We start from the raw sequence: 15,958 nt of genomic DNA, 5'->3' as shown, positions 1-15,958 counted from the left end.
CGGCAGACAATCGTGCATCTGAGTTGAGAGTGCTGTCCAGAGCAGTCACAATGGAGCACTCTGGGATAGCTCCCGGAGGCCAATACCGTCAAATTGTGTCCACAGTACCCCAGATTTGACCCGGCAAGGTCGATTTAAGCGCTAATCCACTTGTCAGGGGATCGATTTTAAGAGCCCTTTAAGTCAAAATAAAGGGCTTCATCGTGTGGATGGGTGCAGGTTTACATTGATTTAACGTTACTAAATTGGACCTAAAGTCCTAGTGTAGACCAGGGCTCAGAATCTGGTGCTATATGATTTATCTGAACAAATGTAAATAAGAAGCATAGCTCAAACCGAAAATAGCACACACTGAATACTGACAGAGAATGACAACAGTGAAGTGTAGAATGAAAACAATATTGTGAATATTTAGGGCTCCATCCTGCAACTCTTAATCCTTGGGGTCAAAGGTATAACTCACGTGGGTAAACCACCCTCAAGTAAGTATGGGTTGTTTGATCAGGTCCTTAAATTGAGGGTAACAAAGAGTTTGAATGGCAATTCCTTTTTAAACTTGTGTGGGCTGGTGGACTGAAGAAAAGGTGAGAAATACCCTTTTATACCATACATCATACCAGCATATTGCATAGTATATTTTTCACTGTAAAAGCTAATTATAGGTTATACTGAATGCTGTGTGATGCTTTCTGATAGGCAGGGCATTAAGTCTAAAAATATCCTGTATGTAACAATTGCAGTTTCAGCTATGAGATAAAACTATCCACTCTGGGTTTATTTTCCCTTTTCAGTGTATACTTGTGAAAGTAAAAATTACCTCTATACTGGGCATATACTAGAGATCAATGATTGGCTGGGGCTAATGGCCCAATGCATAGCCTTGAGTATCAACTCTTCCCAGGCAGACATTAATCCCCAGGAAATCCTCAGCACCTCAACTTGTGCTACTTAATTAGCATTAAAACAAATATGATAGTTTTGAACTATTTCAGTACCACTAGTGATTCAACTTTCAGTACCACTAGTGATTCAACTTCAACTTTCACCTTTTTCTTTCTGAAACATTTTACAGTTTAGTAAAATTGAAAGCCTGCTAGTTGAGAGATACTCTGGATCTCACATATTGATGATTAAGTGCTAGCTTCATTCTTGTTTGAAATCAATAGAGTTCTCCTGCTGAGCCAACTGATAGAATTATGCAGTTAGGTTCTAAAAACATAATGAATTCCTCTGAAAATATTGATCCAATAATCAATAAAGATAATGATCTCTGTTAAATAACATATTTAATGCCAGGATAAAACATTTTTGGTTAAAAATCTTGCATTTCATGTCATATCAGCACAGCATCTAGATCACAGTTATTGCGGTACTCATATTTATATTGCAAAAGTTGGTTCTCCTTCACATCCTGTGACTAACAAAATCAGCCCTGAGCAGGTGAAATGTTCTCCTAAAGAACTCAATCACCTCTAGGTATTGACCTGTTTTCTGTGTAGTTAAAGTAGCCTTTATGTTCACTGGTTTATTAAGAAGAAAGACCATGCATTTACCTGTTAGTTCAAATAGGACAAATAATTCATAGCAAATAATGCAAGTGAATTTGGCCTATTTTTCTATTTATGAATCGTCTGAAAATAGCTGATTTGATTTCTCAAATATAATCTTTATTCAGAATTATTCACTGAATCATTTATTTCTTGGTCTGGAGCTTTCACACAAACAGTTCTTTGTGGGAATTCAATTCTGAAATTTGAGTTGTATTGGGCACAGAGGGCATAGGCCATTTTTCTGCTCTCAGACTGGATGAGTTTAACTTTAACAATTAGGTTTTTGATGCAAATACACATATTACCAATATAATTATTTGTTTTATGTTAATGTTCTCCATTATTCATTTAAAATTCCCTGTTCCTGCAAACATGCCCGCTAGTAATCTCATTTACTAGAATTCTCTCAGAAAGTGAATACAAAAGGCACTTGTCAGTCACAACACATTCATTTAGGGCTAGATTAGGCCTTTAGGCTCAGCCCTAAATGTAGGGTAGCATTCAGCAGCGCTGCCTCCAGAAGAACACAGGTGGGAATTGTGACTCCCAGGCCTGGCTCACACTAAATCAGTACAACCCCTAATGTGGATGCAGTTATATTGGCATAAAGGTACCTCATATCGGTATTACTTATTCCCGTTTCCTTATGGGAACAAGCCTTATGAGTATAAGCACATTGTGATTGGGTGAGTATATCCTATGTGGCAATGGCCACAAAAATGTTATTGGGTAGAGTGGCTACCTCCCCACCTGCAGCTAATTAACTGACCAGCAACTGCTGTGATAAAAGGCTACCACTTCGGTAGAAGGATAGTTTCCAGAGAGGCCATGAGAACCTTGAAGAAGGGTCTCAGCAGTGGTTGACAAGGAGCTGCCTAAGGCACAGACCCAGCAATCCCAGAAGGAGTGCGGTGAGATTACTGGGAGCAGCTGAGAAGATTTCAGTTCCTCCAACCCACAAGGTGAAAAAGAAGTGGGGTTTTCAAGGCCCATGTTGTAAGGCCATTTTTATGACAGTGAGTTAAACAGCAGTTGGCATAAGCCGGAAAACCAATCTACAGTGTACGCTATAGGTAGAGAGGAGAGGGACTGTGTCCCCTCAGGTGCCCTTATACCACTATAACTGTGCATATACCTGGAGGGTTGTACTGCTTTAACTATATCAGTTTGTGAACTCATAGTTAAAGTGGTACAGAAAATGTGTTTAGACATGCACTGTGTTCTGACACTGAGTCAGAGAGTCACAATTCCCCACCAAGTCTCTTGCTTTGGAGGAAAAATTGTGCACTGCAGCCCTGAAAAGGGGTGCTGCTTATTTCTTGTCCTGTGCCTAGACAGCTCCATCCATTCCCCCTCATGCTCCATTGCCTCCCACTCCCTTATTTCATGGGGAGAAAAAACAGCAGCCCAGTGGGCCTAGAGCTGTTATCTGGTAGTCTTAATGCAGCCACATGGGGTTGTAGAAGGTGTTGCCTATTCTTTCATACTCTTCTTCACAACCATGTTAATGCTAGTGTAAGTCTACCACTTAAATATTGTATTATGCTGAGTATGTTTTGTGGATGTTTATATGGAGCACCGCCCAAGTGTAAGGAGCAGCATGGGAGAAAGCACAAAGGTGCTTATTTGAAATTAGTAAGCACAAACTTTATTTTTAGTCTTTTTTCAGTTCTAATTAATATAAATGGAAACTGTATATGAAGTAGTCATGGGTGTATTTGGGGTCAATAGAAAGGGTGCATTAGTCTTTAGTCCTACTATGTTCTGTACAGTGTGTAATCTCCTGGAACAACATAGGTGATGTTTATCTATCCACAGACCTGGAAAGTGTCTGGATAAGGATGACAATAATAAATAATTGAACATTTAATTTAAATTTAATTAATCATTTAAAAAGAATTTTAGCAAAGATTTTCTAGCTCCGATAGAAATTAATATGGGATATATGTAATTAACAGAGGAAATTTTACATTTTTACACTGGTGACTCTGAGCTTGATTTCTAATATGGGCTAATCAAAGAACAATGTTTCCCCAAAGAGACAAATTTTCAAAGGGATATCAACCATGCTTCCAGAATTAAGGGTACATATTCCTATAGCCATCATAGGTTATCACACATGGAATCTTATATTTGGTAGTGAAAACTTCTGTGCACTTGTAGATCAGATACTTGTGTGTCTTAAATACCCGATCTGGATTAGCAAATATCAATTGCACTCAGAAGTCAAAAAAAAAATGCAAGCACAATTTGAGAGACCAGTTGTGAAACATGTGGCCATAAAACTCATTAATGTGAGCTGGAGAACCAGCAATGTGAAAATGGCGTTTTACTCTCATACATGATAATGAATGCACATCAGATTGCTGGGCCCTGATTCTCTTCTCACACCAGTTTGACACTTGTGTAACTCCATTGATTTAAATGGAATTGTGCCCAGTGTGCAGCAGTCAGAGTGACTAGAGAGCAAGTGTGAAAAATTGGGACAGGTGGTGGTGGGGGGGAAGGGTGTAATAGGAGCTTATATAAGAAAAAGACCCCAAAATTGGGACTGTTCCTATAAAATCTGGACATCTGGTCACCCTAGCAGCAGTGTGAAAGAATCAGGCCCTTGCTGTTTTCAGTAGGTTAAACAATAGCTTGCATTAACATTATAATATACTTCTTCAGTGCACTAATGGCTGTATTTGGGCCACCTGATATATCTAAATTATCCACGTGCAAGTCAAAATGCAGGAATGGTTGAACAGTTTCTTTTCAATTATTGCAAAACTCTATCCTAATAATGCTAGAAAACTCACAGTCAGTGGGAGTCTTGATTTCAGGGGGATTGGACTGGATTCCCAATGAGGAAAGACCAGTATTATAAGGCATACTTTTGGTTGGTCAAATATTACTCCTACAAGCACTATTTTATGTGAATCCCAATGAGCATGTCCTTCAAATTTCAGGTATTACATAGAAAGATATAACTAGTCAGAGATTAAAGCAGATATTTCCATGGCTTAAGGAACACTGTATTTTCTGTTTTATAAACATTCCCACTTCTTCCTGTGGGTCTGAGAAATCTGCTGTAGAGTTGGATAAAAGGTACCTCATATCGGTATTACTTATTCCCGTTTCCTTAATTCACCAAAAAATGAAGTTTCAGGGTAACTGAAACTATTTGTGAATAGAAGTCAAATTTGGTGGATTGTTTTAGCTATATACAAATGAGGAAAATAATTCCTAAAAAAGTCAAAACAGTTAATTTCAACATTGTCAAAATAAACCATTTTGACATTTTTTTTCAAAGCAAACTGTTTCAAAATGGTTTTTTGAATTAACATTTTACTTTAAAAATGTCCATTCAAACTGACATTTTGTTTAGAAAATGTTGATTTGACTCAACCACAAATAAATTCTTTTCTTTCTTTTTTTGGGGGGGTAGGAGAGAGGCAATAAAAAAAATCAGTTTCTGTTTGAAACAAAACAATTTGGGAGATAGCATTTTCCCAGTCTTGCCAGTGAACCAAAAAAATCAATAATTCACTCAGCTCTAATCTGCAATGTTGAAGAATAATCCTCCCAAATTGCTATGGTAGGCAACCACCAAGTCTTTCCAAGTAAGGATACATTTATTTCCCCATGTATCTAATGAGACATCTCCAGATAGCAAGTTTCCTTCTGCAATTGTGTGCACGTGAAGCTTAACCGAACAAAGAACAGAACAAAAACAAGCAAGATATTGGGCACATGATCCACAAATAAATTAATATAACACACTGGAAACAATGTATTTATTCCCCCTACTTTTTAAACTAATGCTCTCTGTTATTTTCAATGTTTTCCTACAATACATTTTGTGGATGTCACTGATACAAATCTTGTACCGCTGAGCTAGGTAGGGTTATAACTATACTTTTCTGGCCCTCAGGCTGCTTAATCTTGGCAATCTTCTGCAGTTTGCTATCAATGTTCAACTTGCAATACTTCTGTAACCCCCAAGAAGAGATTTTAGTATTCAGTAGTATGTTTGTTTGTTTTAATGTCTTCTATCTTCAAAAGGATTTTCCCGTTATTTTATGTGGTGATATTCTGTAAGTGGTTGCTACCATGTATCGTCTTGTCTCAGATGTTTTCTCATGTAAAATATAGCACCACCCACTGGCACTAGTATAGTTAAGATCTGATAGCTTTCCAATTTAAACTCCTAATTTAAGTGTTTTAATAACTTGTCTGTAAAAATTCACTGTGGGCTGAAAGGTGTCATTAGTGATTAGTGAATTTGAAACAGAAGGCAGGTGGCTTAGCTGAACGTATTGGCTAAATGTGTCCCTGATACAACTCTACAGGTTTATGTATTTTCCACTTTGAATGCATCTAGGAAAATCTAATCAAAGTCACCCTTGAGATTATTGCTATTTAATTCATATTGTCTATGTTATGAAACTTCTACGTTGTTGCTAAAAGAGGCTGTGTATACAGTTTATTTCCTAGGAGGTAAAATTCTATTAATATATAATCAGCATCAAGTGTAATATTAACCTTAAGCCTCTCAATATATTGGGTCAAACTTTCAAAGCTATATGTCTCAGCTGCAGACAACATGCACACGTAAACCAGAACCTTGTTCTCCCTTAAAAAGTCAATGTTTGCGAAAAGTTTCCTGTAACAGGGGTCTTGGAGGGCCAGGTGGCCTAGTGGTTGAGTGCTTGACTTCTAGTCACCTGCTTCCTGGTTCCTCAGTCTTTAATGCAAGGGGGCAAGGGGACCCAGGCTCACACACTCCACTGAGTCCCAGCCCAGGGCCCTGCGTAAGTCAACCCCTGACTAGGGGACTTCCCAGCAGGAACTCTATGTCCGCTACCCTGGGCTACTTCCTTCTGCTGTCCCTTCAGTTTGGGGCATGGCGCATATATTCCAAGTGGCTTGACTCTAGTAGTGCCCCATCATGGACCTTGGACAGCTTTCTGTTCTTCCCCTCAGGTAGAGAGGCAGCTCACTCGTACCTCTTCACTAGTCAGCCCCAAACTGAACCAGGCTCTCTCCTGTTCTCTACCTTCCATAACCTGCTGTGTGGCTAGCTGGGCCCAAAGGCTATCTTTAACCCCTTCTGTGCTGGTGCATGGTTTCTCTGCTTCATCACATTATCTGAATACCACAAATTGCTTACTCTAAATCAAGAGAACTATTGTGGTACCTCAAATACCTCTGGGATAGTATTTGGTGGACACTGAGTTTTTAATGGCAACCATTGAAACAACAAAAATTATGCTGTTGGGGGAAAACCTCTCTTTGGTGCTCAGCTAGAGTAAATTGGCCAGGTTTTGAGGATTTTCAGGGAGAAAACAGGGAAGGAATTATGCCCCTTAATAAGATTTGCTTCAGAAAGGAAATTCCAGGCTTATGGAAGGAGTGACCTCCAGTACCTCTCTCATTGTGAGAGCAAAAAATGATGATGATGATGATGATGATGCAATTTAAGTATCTATTATACTTTATGTGCCAAATTTTAGTAAAAAGGAACCACCTGCTGGACCACATCAAAGTTAGCATTTTGTTTAATTTTTTAAAAAAACATTGCCATAAACATAAACAAAGTAGAGTACAGTAAATCCCTGTCAACTTGCCAAGTGTCTTTTATAAAAGAAATACCTTAAATCCACAATAAACCCAAAAGTATAATACTAAGATTGAATTTCCATCCATAACTTACTCTATTTTACTTACTTGCTTCAGGACAGATATTCTGTAATTGGATTATTCACTGTTAGGATCTGAGTGAAACACTTAGGATTGTCACTAACAGTATGAGCCTGTTGAGAGGCAAGTTTACCCTGTTCCCCTTTGGGGTGGGGTAAGGGTGTTGTAGTCCTGCAGCTAAGTCTATCTGGCTATCCTTATTTTTAGGGCAGTAGGGTATAATGGTCAGTCTATAAGGCTGCCCCTCTCCATGGGGCTATGTGGCCTAGTGGCCAGGATCAATATGGTTGCCCTTTTCTGCAGGGTGGTGTGGCCCAAGGGCCAGAATCAGTAAGACAGCTCCTTTCCACAGGGCTGTGCGGCCTAGTGACCAGAGTCAATAAGGCTACCCTTCTCCTCAGGACTGTGCAGCCTTGTGGCAAGTCAAAGAAGTGGGCTGCCACCTGGAGGTGGTGGCAGTCAGAGTAGGGGAAGCCAGGCCCTCCCTACTCAATCGGATACTAGCCCAGGGCCCTGGCAGTGGTGAGTGTGCTTGCCATTGAGTTAGCAGAGATCCGACATGTTGACTTAATGTCCAGTTCTATAACCAGTCCACTGTCTAGTTCCCCTAGGCCACTTTCTACCATGTCTCCCAGTGCAGTTGTCCGGATGTCTCTGGGGTCTCTAGGTTCCTTGGCTTGTGCTACTCCCGGCAATTCCAACCTTTTTGAGGAATCTGACTATCTGCCTGTGTCTCAGCACCTCTGACTTCTGCAGTTTGGGGCTTCAGCAGTACCTAGACTGGAACCTGCAATGTGCATCCTCCCTTCTCAATAGTCAGCCCCAACTGAGCTGATCTGCTCCCTTTTATACCACTACTCTGTTGGAGCATGGCCAGCAGGGACAAGGGGGCATGGCTTCTGCTGCCAAGAGTGCAGGTTTAATCCCTTCATATCCAGTGCGGGGTAAGTATACCCCATCACAGAACCAATTAATATTTAGAAGGGGTTCACCTATAGCAATATATAGAAATATAAAATATAATTCAAAAATAATATTTTGAAACAAAAAGTCATTTCAAAATGAAAAATGGAACCATTTTGTTAAAAATAAGTCAAAATGGGATGTTTCAACATTGTCAGAACTCTTTTCTCATTTTTCTCTCAATGAAATTCCAACAAAATTAATCCAATTTTGCAAAGCATTTCTATTTCAGTAAGCCTGCATATTCCAACAGAGTATTAGTCTGCCAAAGTTTCTCTAACCAGCTCTGCTTCTGATGAGCTTCCTCTGGAGGTGCTTTGTCCTCAGTGCAGAGCGGTGACTAAATGACAAAGTCAAGTCCATCGGATTTTGCGGTATAATTTTGATCTGACTCCTGGATGATCTTGGCTTCTCTCAATCTCCCAAATGATGTTTCTTCATGTAAATTCCTCAGCTCTGTGAGGTAATGTAAATCAGTTCATTTCCAATCTGTGATTTTTACCTTGAGGTGCCAGATATTGTGGTGCTTGACTCTGGGTAAAAAGAGGGCATTCTTGGCTCAACCTTGGATATAAATACCCCCCCCCTTTTCTTCCAGTCACCTCTGCAGGAACAGCAAGTACCCCCACCAACCTAATCTGGCTGTCTGTTTCCTGCTACTTATGTGGAGCAGACAACTCTCTGGGGAGAGGGAGCCTTGAAAGAGCAACAACCCTTTTCCTTCCAGCCTGCTGGACAAGACACCTTGCAATTAAAGAGAGCAACTCCCCTTCTCCATTAACTGCCCTACCGCTTTAATATGTGGCCAAGGGCATTTTAAGTATTGAAATCTTCTTCTCAGTACAAATAACAGAGAAGCTTGAATTGTTCTCTCTTGTACTGTTTTATATAGTGGAGCTAGATTAAAAAAATAAATAACCAGTGCTAAAATACGTTAGAAAGAAGGGTGAGTGAAAAGATCGCATCTACAAGGGCACAGCAGCCTATCAGGAACTTAACTACATGACAGTTCTGAAAGCAAATCTGCCAATAGCATCTGGGGAGTCAGCCAAGATGCCAGATGCTATCCGGAAAAGAATATCCTCTCCTGTTTGGCATTTTGGGTCCCTTGGGTACCACTCAAAGACAAAAAGGTCCAGTGTATTTCACTGAACAATATGCTGCAGCTCAAGCACTTTCACTGTTGTTGAAAAGACTTCATACTTCATACAAAATACTGAATAATGGTAGTGCCGAAGAACACAGACGCTAACATACAAAGAGAACATACAAAACAAAAGCATATTTCCAATCTAGTTCTATTCTTATATTAAATATGGGAATCGGAGAAGTTCAAGTGCAGTTCATGGTCCTGTGGCGGGGAGACAGCTAAAGCTAATGGAGTGACCCCAACCATGAATTTGGCCAAGGGTATTCATTTTGAAATCAGTTTGCTGATGTGTGAATCAGGTGAGATTCTAGAGCAGGGAACCACTTGGCAGAGGGCCTAGGCAGGGGAAAAGTCAAACAATTTTTGTTGACCTTTCATTTTATGTTGAAAGAGGAGAGCCAGAATAAACATACTTTAAATTAAAACATAATTAGATTTATCTTTGTTTGTGTGCTGTTTTCTTTTCCAAAGCTTCCTATCATTGTAATCTCAGATATGCTAACCCTCCCTGATTTTCCACAGTCCTCCTGATTTTTACATGTAATTACTAATTCAGGTTTAAATCTAATAATTTTGCAAGTGCATACACCCACATCTATACATTTTATGTGTGTGTTTCTGTGTGTGCGGGTGCTTGCAAAATTAGTAAATTTAAACCTAAATTAGTGGTTGGTGTGTATGTATCTATGTGTCTGCATGTGTCACTCATCACCACTCAGGTCCAACACATAGTCCCTGGGACACATGTGCAGACAGCACAGTGAGGGTCCGGCAGGAGGCAAGCCATGGCAATTTGAATGCAGTGGTGAGCTGCTGGATTCATTGTCCAGGCCCCAGGCTGTGTGTTGCTCTCTAACTGTCCTGTGTGCACACCAAAGGACCTATGTTTATGTGCTCTGGGCCCCTAGTGTGCTCCAGCATGGTCAATGTGGGGCAGTTAGAGAATGATGTACAGCCTGTGGCTTGGGCGGTGAATTCAGCACCCCAATCACAATGACTTACCTCCTGTCAGACACTCACTGCATAGCCTGCAAGAGAGGAACAGCCAGAGCAAAGGGAGGAGGTGGCGAGAGGGAACACAACAGAGGAGGGAGAAGAGGAGGATCATCCCAGGAAGGAGGTTGAGGTCCAGGATTGGCTGAGATAATTAAGGGCCATAGGAGTGCAACTTTCCTAGGGCCCATCCTCCAATTCTCCCTGCTGGGTGTGGGGGTGAAGGGCACAATGCAGGGTGGAGGCAGTCTCCCTCCTTGTCTATAGACAGGGAAAGGGAGAGAGTGATCCTGAGTTCCTTGGGGAAGGAGGGAGGAGATAGGTCCAAGCAACCTCCCTAAAATTTTGCATTAATTTTCCTTAAAGTCTGAGAGCAAGGCTGGCATCCCTGTAATGTCCAGGTGCCTGGGAGAACTCTGGTGTTCTGGCCAAATTCTAATTGGGGTAATTATTCTGCCTAGGACAATTTTGTGAGCAATTTCAATTGGATATGACATTCACTTATTTTCCTAAAATGAGGAGCAGTGCTTCTGTGCACTTTTAACGAGTTGATTTGTTCCACCCCAGTGGTGTGTACATTTCAGCGGAAGTTGCAGTGCTTATTATATGTATGGTTTATAATGTCTGTATAGCTCTTTGGGATTCTTTAGAATAAGAGATGGAATTTAAATGTATAGTATATTCATCATTATCATAAGTAAACTAGGTGTGCGAGTATGTAGAGTGTCATGGACGAACACATGGGAGGTGTGAACCAGTTCAGATAAAACAAGAGTTTTCTAAGGTTCAAAGGAGCACTATTATTTATTTGTTTGTCAATGTCACATCACTATGCTTCCGAGTTTCATCTTTTCTCTTGAGCAGATTAATGGGATGGGATATGTGGGAGCTATTATTATATGGGTCTGGTTTTATTATCCTACACATGTTTTCTGTTTTTATTTTTAAAAATCTGGAAGTGCCTAGAGTTTTAGATAAAACTGAAATAAACTAGAACTGGAAATGGAAATATCATGTGAAGAAAAATTATGGGCCAAAGCCTGCTCCATGACTCAAAGCCCATGGCATTTCCTGAGGGGGACACTCTGCCCTTAGGCCAGATGTAAAGTAGCTACATGACTGCCAAATTCCTCCCTTGGCCGGGGTAGAGCCTTTGACTTCGTTCCCCAACTCCTGTGTATGAATTACAGAGTGGTAAGGGAAAAGCATCAAAGACAGGCAGTGCCTTCTTTGACCCCCTTTGGAGGGAAGATTCATCATCTCCCAGCAATCAAAGGGGTTAGGATCAGACAGCCAGCTGTCCCATCTCTGAAACCTCCTTCTCCCATACAGGCCACAAGTCCCACAGAAAGCTTTATTTCAGTGAATATCATTAACATTAAATAACGATCCCTTTTTTAAAATGACAGACATTCTTATAGTCTAATACCAATTTGGGAAGTATTGTGTGGAGAAGGAAGAGGTTTCAGTTGGAAAAAGAGACTGAAGGTGAAGCTTTCAGTTACTTTCATGGCATTCATTGCTTTCCACTCTCCCGACTGTGATATGAACTGTATTTTCATTAACATTGGCATGGCTCTTTGAATTCCCCAAGAGGTCTCTGAATTTTTAATTTCTGTGAGAAAGATGAAAAATCCCAATTATTTTATAGGAAGGCAAATCTGGCTGCTCCATGATCATTTCCAAACTTCTCTCTCTGTCATCAGTAGCAATTGAGATGGAGGGGTCAATTGAAGAGAAATGATCAAATCTAGAGGCACAGTTTATAGGTATCTGGGGAAATGAGAAAACTGCAGCACATCCCAGTGTAAGTAATCATTTGCACTAAACAAAAAGGTTGGTTACAACTGAAAATTTGTCTTAAATCCTTTAATTCTCTTTACATTTTCTCTTCCTCCTTCAGCTCTCCGCACCTTCAGATGCCCTCCACTCTCCACCCACAAATGGCATCAATTGACAATATTTTCTCACATGATACAATTTCAGTCTTTGATAATACCATTGCCTAAATACAGAACCAAGTGCCAAACATGTATTTGGTTTTGATTGTACAGTATTGATACAGGAACATTTCCATTACTAAAATCTCTTCTTCAGGTCAGTGAACCGAGCACAACAGGACAGTAAACCAATATACTGAGCACATAATTAAAAAAGACAGCATTATACTGATTCATACTATGTCTTGTAGTGGCTGAAAGTAATGTGCATTTGTGAAGGATAGAACTCTGTTTACAATTGCACCTACAGAGTTTTGAATGAACTAAGGCTGTCAAGCAATTAAAAAAAATTAATCATGATTAATCGCACGATTAATAGCACTGTTAAACAATAATAAAATACCATTTATTTAAATATTTTTGGATGTTTTCTACATTTCAAATATATTGAATTCAATTACAACACAGAATACAAAGTGTACAGTGCTCACTTTATATTTTTGCTTACAAGTATTTGCACTGTAAGAAACCAAAAGAAATCATATTTTTCAATTCATCTAATACAAGTACTGTAGTGCAATGTCTTTATCATGAAAGTTGAACTTACACATTTAGAATTATGTACAAAAAAACTTCATTCAAAAATAAAACAATGTAAAATGTTAGAGACTGCAAGTCCACTCAGTCCTACTTCTTGTCCAATGAAGTGAGCTGTAGCTCGCAAAAGCTTATGCTCAAATAAATTTGTTAGACTGTAAGGTGCCACAAGTACTCCTTTTCTTTTTTCAGACAAACAAGTTTGTTTACATTTGCAGGAGATAATGCTGCCCACTTCTTGTTTACAATGTCACCTGAAAGTGAGAACAGGCATTCTTATTGCACTGTTGTAGCCAGAATTACAAGATATTTATGTGCCAGATGCACTAAAGATTCATATGTCCCTTCATGCTTCAACCACCATTCCAGGGGACATGCATCCATGCTGATGATGGGTTCTAATCGATAACAATCCAAAGCAGTGCAGACCGATGCATGTTTATTTTCATTATCTGAGTCAGATGCCACCAGCAGAAGGCTGATTTTTCTTTCTAGTGGTTTGTGTTCTATAGTTTCCCCATCGGAGTGGTGCTCTTTTAAAACTTCTGAAAACATGCTCCACAGCTCATCCCCCTCAAATTCTGGAAGGCACTTCTTAAACCTTGGGTTGAGTCCTGCAGCTATCTTTAGAAATCTCATATTGGAACCTTCTTTGTGTTTTGTGAAATCTGCAATGAAAGTGTTCTTAAAATGAACAACATGTGCTGGGTCATCATCCGAGACTGCTGTAACATGAAATATATGGCAGAATGTGGGTAAAACAGAGCAGGGGACATACAATTCTCCCCCGAGGAGTTCAGTCACAAATTTAATTAATGTATTATTTTTGTAACAAGCGTCATCAGCATGGAAGCATGTTCTCTGGAATGGTGCTGGAAGCATGAAGGGGCATACGAATGTTTCCATATCTGGCACGTAAATACCTTGCAATGCTGGCTACAAAAGTGCCATGCAAATGCCTGTTCTCACCTTCTGGTGACATTGTAAATAAGAAGAGGGCAACATTTTCTCCTGTAAATATAAACAGACTTGTTTCTCGTAGTTATTGGCTGAACAAGAAGTAGGACTAAGTGGACTTGTAGGCTCTAACGTTTCACATTGGGTTTTTTTGAGTGCAGTTATGTAACAAAAAAATCTACATTTGTAAGTTGCACTTTCACAACAAAGAGATTGCACTACAGTACTTGTATGAGGTGAATTGAAAAATACTATTTATTTTATCATTTTACAGTGCAAATATTTTCAATAAAAAATATACACTTTGATTTCAATTACAACACAGAATAAATATATATGAAAATGTAGAAAAACATCCAAAATATTTAATGCATAATCAATTGGTATTCTATTGTTTAACAGTGTAATTAAAACTGCAATTAATCACGATTAATTTTTGAGTTAATTGCGTGAGTTAACTGTGATTAATTGACAGCCCTAGAATGAACATAATTCAGTACATTGACTGATCCATTAGATTTCATAGCTGAGACTATATTTGCCACTGTGTGCTTTTTTTCTAAGCAAACCTGAAGAAGTGATTTCTACACGAAGAGGTGGTCTCCCAGTTATTGTAGTGATTTCAGTAATGCACCACACTTAATATTTCACATGACAAATTTATAAGTCAAATAGGAGCCTGCCTAAGTGCCCACCCAAAAGTAAGGAGGTGTAAGGTGTTTCTGTCACCCTTGCACTGGCTACCCACATTATGAGTTGCAACTTCCCCTTTCATGTACAAGTTGAGCAGTGGATGAGCAGGGCTGGGGAATGAGCACATGCTTGGTTCTGTCCCCACAATGTGCCAGCCACCACAGCTGAGCCATAACAGAGAGAGAAGTAGCCTGCTCCAGGGAAAGGGTTGGCAAAGTATACTTTCCCCTGGAACAAGGGAGTGTCACACTGCCTGGAGTGGCTCACGAGTGAGAATACCAACCTCAGGGCAGACAGTTAAGAAGCAGGACACAAATTGGTTGTGAGTTCTGTACTTAGATTTCACCAACCGAGTGACAAATGTAAACTCCTCAGGCACTATACAGCCTTAACATGGAGTCACAGACAGTCCTCTTGGGTATTCCAATCTATCTTGCCATCCAGGAAAGCTTGACTCTGATAGAGGTCACTTAACACCAAAGATCACAAAATATGCAGGTTACTCCCAGTCCAAAAGGACTAGTCACTTACCCCAGGTCAATTTGCACCTTAGATCTTACATCAAAGATAACGTGTGTAGCCAATTCTATAGTAAACTAACTAAGGATTTTATTACTAAGAAAAAGAAATGAGAGCTATTTACAAGGTTAAAATAGATAAACATGCACACACAAATGAGCTGCAGTCTCAGGTTTCATATGTGATAGAGCTGATGCAAATATGCCAGCTCTATAAATCCTTTAGGACTAAACCAAATTAATCTTGGGGATCTCTTGCTTATGTTTAGGAATTTCTGCCCCTTAGAGTCCAAACAGCACAAAAAGACCCTAATTCCTTCTGCTAAGGGATTTTTATCCCCATTTCCCTAGAGTCCAAGCTGATGGGACATCTTTCTGCATATCCACCTCTTCATGGGTGTGCTGGAAGCAATCAATCAAGTCCTTGTTCTTTTATAGCTTACAAGGGCTAATTTGGACTCAATAGGACTTTCTGATGGGCCGAGATAATCCCTCCTCATGGGTGCAAGCCAGTATTTTGCACTTTTGTGATGTTTCTTTCCTAACTGGATTTACAGTTTCAGAACAAACATTTATAATGTGGGTTACAGATATTATAACTGAGATTAATGCGTGCAGCAACTTACAAGCATTTCATAAAGTCTAAACACATTGTTACAAGCCTAATACTCATTTCAGCAACACTAACACACAGGCAAGTCAGACTAATTTCCACCTATGTATTTGATGGTGTTCTCTTGAGGCATAGGGACCTAGGATTGAGCTTGCACCTGGTCTACCAGCATCACAGGAGGAAGCAAGGACTCTCTTAGTCAATGGTGGATCCTTGGTCTGCTCCTGGGGCAGTGCAATATTGCACTGCACTTACACCATTTCAAATGGCCAAAACCTGCTTTAAAAAGAGAAACCCAT

The sequence above is a fragment of the Lepidochelys kempii genome, chromosome 2, assembly GCF_965140285.1.
Source record: "Lepidochelys kempii isolate rLepKem1 chromosome 2, rLepKem1.hap1, whole genome shotgun sequence".
Classification (NCBI taxonomy): domain Eukaryota; kingdom Metazoa; phylum Chordata; order Testudines; family Cheloniidae; genus Lepidochelys; species Lepidochelys kempii.
This window is presented reverse-complemented; position numbering follows the sequence as displayed.